We start from the raw sequence: 6927 nt of genomic DNA, 5'->3' as shown, positions 1-6927 counted from the left end.
ATTCTCCCGATGTGTCATCTTTACCTGCACAACGGGGATATGACGACAGCAATGATGGCGATAGTAGTGATGTCACTTTTGGAATTTGCAGTTTTAGAGATCCCTGGGAAGGGGTGAAGAGATTTGCAGACCCACTGCCCGGTGCAGCAGCCATCACTGCCGCAAGGGCGAGAATACAACCATTTGAACTTTCTGTAAATAGTTCAAAGAATGTACAACCAGCTAGCAGATATTTATTCAACACAGTCCATGTATGCATGACCGGCGAGCATCAGTGGCTCTTGGTTAAAACTCCACACAGGCAGATATGGCCAAGAGACACAGCGACCTGGGCTTCAGTCCAGGGATACAGCGGTCTCCCGGAGAAGACATTTCGAATCCCCTCCATCCTTAATTCACAGAGGTTCACTGCTTTCTTGATTAGTGCGGACAGGAGATCAGGGTCCCCCACTTTGATCCAATCTCCCCCTCAGAAGCAAGAGAACTATTCAGATCTGTGCTTTTAAGCAGAGGTGTTCCTCCAAGAGAGACAGGACCCTGTCCAGAAACCTCAGTGTCAGAGAGGCAAAGCAGCCAGGAGGGTCAGAGGATGTAACTTTCTCATCTCAGAAAACAGAGCTCTTTGACACAGTTAGGAAATGTTCATGCCTTTCTCTAAAACAAGGAAGAGCTGGTAAGAAATGAAGAAGGAAACTGCGATGTTCGTGAGTGACAAGTTAAAAACCCCAGGCCAGCTCATCTACTAGTCAGGACTAGGGGAAAGATAAGGATTAAGGGCATTTCCTAAAGTAGAGGGGGGGGGGGTGGGAACCTCCTCTCAAGGGCTGGCCTAAAAGAAAAAAATTACCTTGCTTGAATTTAATTAGGTCAAATTGTGGTGCAATTTATGTCCTAGGGAATTGTTGGAAAGAAGAAAACAGTCATCAGGCCGTGTCGGTGGCGCCCAACAGCTGGGCTGTGATGTAATAGGGAAGAAAAAATAGAGTCAGGGAAGGGACAAAGAGGTCTACTAAAGCTGCCACCATCCCAGGGCAGCAGCAAATGCTGAAGGTGTCACACGGTGGACTCGTCGCCAGGAGCAGTGTCGTGTCTGTGAACACACAAAGGACGGGAATAGCAGAAGGGGAGGGAAAATAACCTGAACTGGAGAAGATGCCTGAAAAATGGTGGTTAAAATTTTACTGACTTTGATGAGTCAAATCTAGATGAGTCCAAACCTCAATCCACTGTAAGAGTAAAACAAAGAGTCTGACAAAGTGGAATATCACATTAAAAATGTTTAAGTAAAAGACAAGAAGAGGACCAAAGAGTGAAGGGTGCTTGCTGCCAAGCCTGACGGCCTGAGTTCAATCCTGGGAGCCACACAGTAGGAGAGAACTGGCTCCCACAGTTGTCCTGTGGTCACTGTATGTGGGCAATAGCACACATGCGTGCACTTCTATGCATACCCACACACGTAAATAAAATAATTTAAACAAAGACAGGAAAATATTGAAAATGGTTGGAGGAAAAAGAAACCCTACATATAAAGTAAGTGTACTGAGCCTTAGCTCTAGCTTCTTGTTAGAACAATGGAGGCCAGTGTGGTGGAATGACATGGTCAGGGTGTCAAAGAAATGGCCAGCCAAGAATCGTTTGTCCACTAAAGCTATCTTTTACAAATAAGAGCAAAATAAAGACATTTGTATGAAAACACAGATGGAAAGACTTTGTTTTCTCAGACATTTCTTTTTTTTTAAAAAAAAAAAAGATTTATTTCTATTATATATTTGAGTACACTATCACTGTCTTCAGACATACCAGAAGAGATCATCAGACCCCATTACAGATGGTTGTGAGCCACTGTGTGGTGGTGGGAATTGAACTCAGGACCTCTAGAAAGAGCAGTCAGTGCTCTTAACTGCTGAGCTACCTCTCCAGCCTGATATTTCTTAATAGAAACAATTGAAAGAAGTTTTTTAGGCCGGAGGCAAAAGAAAGTAGAAAGCAAGCAAAGAGAATCATGTTTTGGTGAGAATCATGTGATGGTGAGAATCATGTGAATGGTGAGAATCATGTGAATGGTGAGAATCATGTGATGGTGAGAATCATGTGAATGGTGAGNATGTGAATGGTGAGAATCATGTGAATGGTGAGAATCATGTGATGGTGAGAATCATGTGAATGGTGAGAATCATGTGAATGGTGAGAATCATGTGAATGGTGAGAATCATGTGAATGGTGAGAATCATGTGAATGGTCATAGGGTACAGCTTGGTTCACAGAGTGTGTGCCTAGCATGCACAGAGCTCTGGCTTCAATCAGTAGCATAGAGTAGAGTGGTTGGGCTCACCAATGGTCTCAGCGCTGGGAGGATTAGAAGTTCAAGGTCATCCTTGGTTACACAGAAAGGTTAAGGACTGATAGACACTGTCCCTAAAACCATACAGAGGTATTTTAAAATAAAATTGTGAAATTGTAAAAGGTAATATAAACAATTATTTAAAATTGAATTTCTTTATTTACTTTTTATTGATTTGTTATGGATTTCCCATCATGCACCCCAATCCCGCTCATCTCCCCATCCCTTCATATCTGCCTTCTGCCCTTACAACCTCCCCACAGAAAGAAAACGACAGCAACGACAAACAAAAGGAAAACAAAAATCTCACCGTGGGAACCGTGGTGTGTCACAGTGTGTCACACAGTGCACCCTTTCTCTCACCATAGAAATGGTGGTGTGCCACTGTATGTCACATAATATACCCTTTCTCTCACTGTGGAAACCGTGGTGTGTCACGGTATGTCACACAGTGCACCCTTTCTATCACAGTGGAAACCATGGTGTGTCACAGTATGTCACACAGTACACCCTTTCTATCACTGTGGAAACCACATTGTGTCACAGTGTGTCATACAGTGTACCCTTTCTCTCACCATGGAAACCATGGTGTATCACAGTATGTCACACAGTACACCCTTTCTCTCACCATGGAAACCGTGGTGTGTCACAGTATGTCACACAGTACACCCTCTCTCTTACTGTGGAAACCATGATGTGTCACAGTGTGTCACACAGTGCACCCTTTCTCTCACCGTGGAAAACGTGGTGTGTCACAGTATGTCACATAGTGCACCCTTTCTCCTAAGCAGCTTTTCTTGCAAATGTTCATTGCAATGACTCACTGGTCTGGTTCGAGACCTCTGGGTTCTGCTACACTATCAACTAGAACTGATCTCCTATCTCTTCTATTTTACTTTAACTCTCTCTTTCTGGGGAATATACTTCTGCCATAACGCAGAGCTAATCACTCCATAATAAATGAATCAGATGCAGTTCTCAGGAATGAGGTATGGAGATGGTCATGAGGCTGTGGGGGATGAGGAGCAGGCCTACTGCTTGGCCTTCAGGGCCATGGGAAAGGATCTAGACAGCAGAACCACCAGAGCCATAGAAACCTACACGGACCTTTGTAGAAACTGCTCATTTTGAGACATGGCCTTGAACTTGGAATTATATGAAGAGACACATGCACCCTCTGGTCCAACGACTGCTACATTTATTAGCCAGGGTAAAGTTGGGGACACCATGGCTAGAGAGTTAAAGTGTCTCAAGAAGAAAAGGCATGGATAGGAAAAGAAAGGTGGAATCTATAGAAAACCAGCAAAGGATAGATGGGTTTATCTTATAGGAGGAAGGCGTGTATATATGCCCGAGGAACAAATAGTATAGAAGGAGAGTATAGTTTAATGGAAAAGAATGATGGGCTACTGAATTGACGTTCACAGAGAGGTTGTCAATTTTGGACACGAGGCCATGGAATCTCTAGGATAAGGAAACAAAGATGAAAGAATAAAATGATGATGTGCGAGCATGTAAAAAGTTCCTACTTCGTTCTCCTAGCTACTTGAAGGATCGGAGATACCTAGAGCAACATTAGAGAGAGCTAGCTGCTTTACTTGCATACATTTTAAAACTCTGTAAGAAATTATTTTAACCTTAGCAGTGTGTCACCTTTCTGTCCTTACATGAAAACAGTTACTAAAGACTGCTGTCTCCCGCACCAGGAAACCGCAAGAGCTGTGCCCAGCTACTCATGAAGAACGGGCTGTGTAAAAACTATAAGAAAATGTTTAGTTTCTGTCTTAAGGAAGTGGGGGTTGGGGCTAATGATCCAAGTTCTTAAAATTTATGTCAATGAAAGGGTTTCTTTTTTTATTTTTTATTTTTTATTTTTATTTATTGTTATATGTAAGTACACTGTAGCTGTCTTCAGACACACCAGAAGAGGGCATCAGATCTCATTATGGATGGTTGTGAGCCACCATGTGGTTGCTGGGATTTGAACTCAGGATCTTCGGAAGAGCAGTCAGTGCTCTTAACTGTTGAGCCATATCTCCAGCCCCCATGAAAGGGTTTTTAAAGAAAAATGATTAACATGGTCCAAGTCTTGATGTAGCTTTAGTGAAGAAGACTGGGTTCAGGTTCTCTGGTCAGAATGAAGAATGAGAAGAAGGAAGAATGATGAGAATTCTCAGGCGAAGAGAGAGCACTTCAACTGGCAGTTTGCATTCACCACTGACTCCGAGTCCTTATTGAATCGGGGTTGCTCCCGCTGTCCCGTCTCTCAGGACCAGCCTCATGACAAAGCTGGACCTCAGCACCAGAGATTTTTCCTTTTTGTTTTTAAGAAGTATGCATGTGTGCCGGCTTGTCTGGATATGTAGCACATGTAGGCAGTTCATATGGAGGCCATAAGAGAGCATTGAAACCCTGCAAGCTAGAGTTACAGGCATTTGTGAGCTACCTGATGTGGCTGGGGACCCAGTCTAAGCCATCTGCAAAGGTTACAACTGCTCTAAACTGCGGAGATATCCATATAGCCCCAAACAATACAAATATGTAATTTACCTAGTTCCACTCTTCACTAATTTAAAAGAAAATGCAAATCGTATCTAAGGACATGTATATTATTATACTGTCAATCCTAAAAGATAAGGAGATGTAATATGCCTGGCATAGCAACCGTAGGACTGGCCAGGAAGAGAGCTGTGAAATAATGAAGTGATCCTAGGCTGTGCCTTGACTTTACCAGAAAAGTAAAGAGAATGAGAAATGATAAGTAATGGTTGACCTAGGGCTGGGGGTGTCGCTCAGTTGGTATGGTGCTAGTCTAAATGCGTGAGGCCTTAGATTTGATTCCCAGCACTTTATAAAGCGTGGTGTTTATTGCATTCTGATAATCACAGCATTATGTGGCTGGAGACAGGAAGATCTGAATTAGAGGTCAGCCTGGGCTATATTGAGACTCTCAAAAACAAAACGACAGCAATGAAAATGTTAAAGTCACAAAATACAAATACGTACGTGTCCTCCATTTCATGTGTAATGCACATGAAATTATGATACATAATAATTAGAGCACTATATTTCTGGGTTTGTAATATATATGATTGTAGTGTGCATAAAAATGATATCACAGGAAGAGTAAGATATATAAATGGATATATAAGTACACAATAATTTTTACATATAATGGAAATTTAGTATAAATCTAACTGTGGTGGTTTGAATAGGAATGGCCCCCACGGGCTCATATATTTGAATGCTTGGTCATTAGGGAGTGGAGCTATTTGACAGGGATTATGAAGAGGTGTGTCCTTGTTGGAGTGGGTGTGTCCTTGTTGGAGTAGGTGTGTCCTTGTTGGAGGGAGTGTCATTGAGGATAGGCTTTGGGGTTTTAAATGCTCAAGCCAGGCCCAATGGCTCTCTCACTTCCTGTTGCTTATGGGATCCTTGAATGTAGAACTCTCAGGCTTCTTCTCCAGCACCATCTCCATGTCTTCATGCCTCCATGCTTCCTGCCATGATGACAGTGGATTAAACATCTGAGACTGTAAGTAAACCACAGTTAAATGCTTTTCTTCATGGTGTCTCTTCCAGCAATAGAAGAGCAACTAAGACACTGACCTAGAGTTTGGCAAATGACAAAGTAAATAGGTGGTAAGGCCAAAAATGACCCTAAGCTCATAGGATTATTAAAAATTACTAGTATAGGAAATAAGATATTATGTGAGGAAAATATGTATTTAATAGGAAAAGGTAAGGGAATACTCTGAGTGAGGCATAAACTATAGAAAACCCAAAGTAAAGTAGTAGATATGAATCCAATTCCACGAACGACAAAATTAAATGATCTAGATTAATAACTCACTCAAGAGACAGAGATGTCAAACTAGATATTAAAAATAAAGTTGTATATTGCCCACGGGAAACACAGAGACTCAGAGATACACATGAATTAAAAGTAAAAGGCTGGATAAAGTATCTATGTTTACATCCATGAAAGAAGGAAAGAAAAAAAGAAAGAGAGAGAGAGCGAGAGAGAGAGAGAGAGAGAGAGAGAGGAAGGAAGAAAGAACAAAAGAAAGAAAGAAGGAAAAGAAGAAAGAGAGAGAGAAAGAAAGAAAGGAAGGAAGGAAGAAGAAAAGAAAGGGAGAAGAAAGGAAAGGAAAGAAAGGAAGGAAGAAGGAAAGAAGCTGGGGTGGCCATACAATATTAGGAAAGAGACTTTAATGCAATTTTTTTCTATAGAAAAAGGATTGGCCTTTTATAATGGTAAAGCTCCCTCCTTATTTGTTGTACAAAATTTAATCTACAAGAAATATGTAGCTATTTTAAAAGCATGAGTCCAGCAATAAAAATCCAAGATACTAGGAAGGAATGTGACTCAATGATAGAATGCTGACCTAGTATTCATAATGTTCATGTCCCAGCATTTTTTTTTAAAGATTTATTTATTATATGTAAGTACACTGTAGCTGTCTTCAGACATCCCAGAAGAGGGCGTCAGATCTTGTTACAGATGGTTGTGAGCCACCATGTGGTTGCTGGGATTTGAACTCCGGACCTTCAGAAGAGCAGTTGGGTGCTCTTACCCACTGAGC

The sequence above is a fragment of the Mus pahari genome, chromosome 17, assembly GCF_900095145.1.
Source record: "Mus pahari chromosome 17, PAHARI_EIJ_v1.1, whole genome shotgun sequence".
NCBI lineage: Eukaryota > Metazoa > Chordata > Mammalia > Rodentia > Muridae > Mus > Mus pahari.
This window is presented reverse-complemented; position numbering follows the sequence as displayed.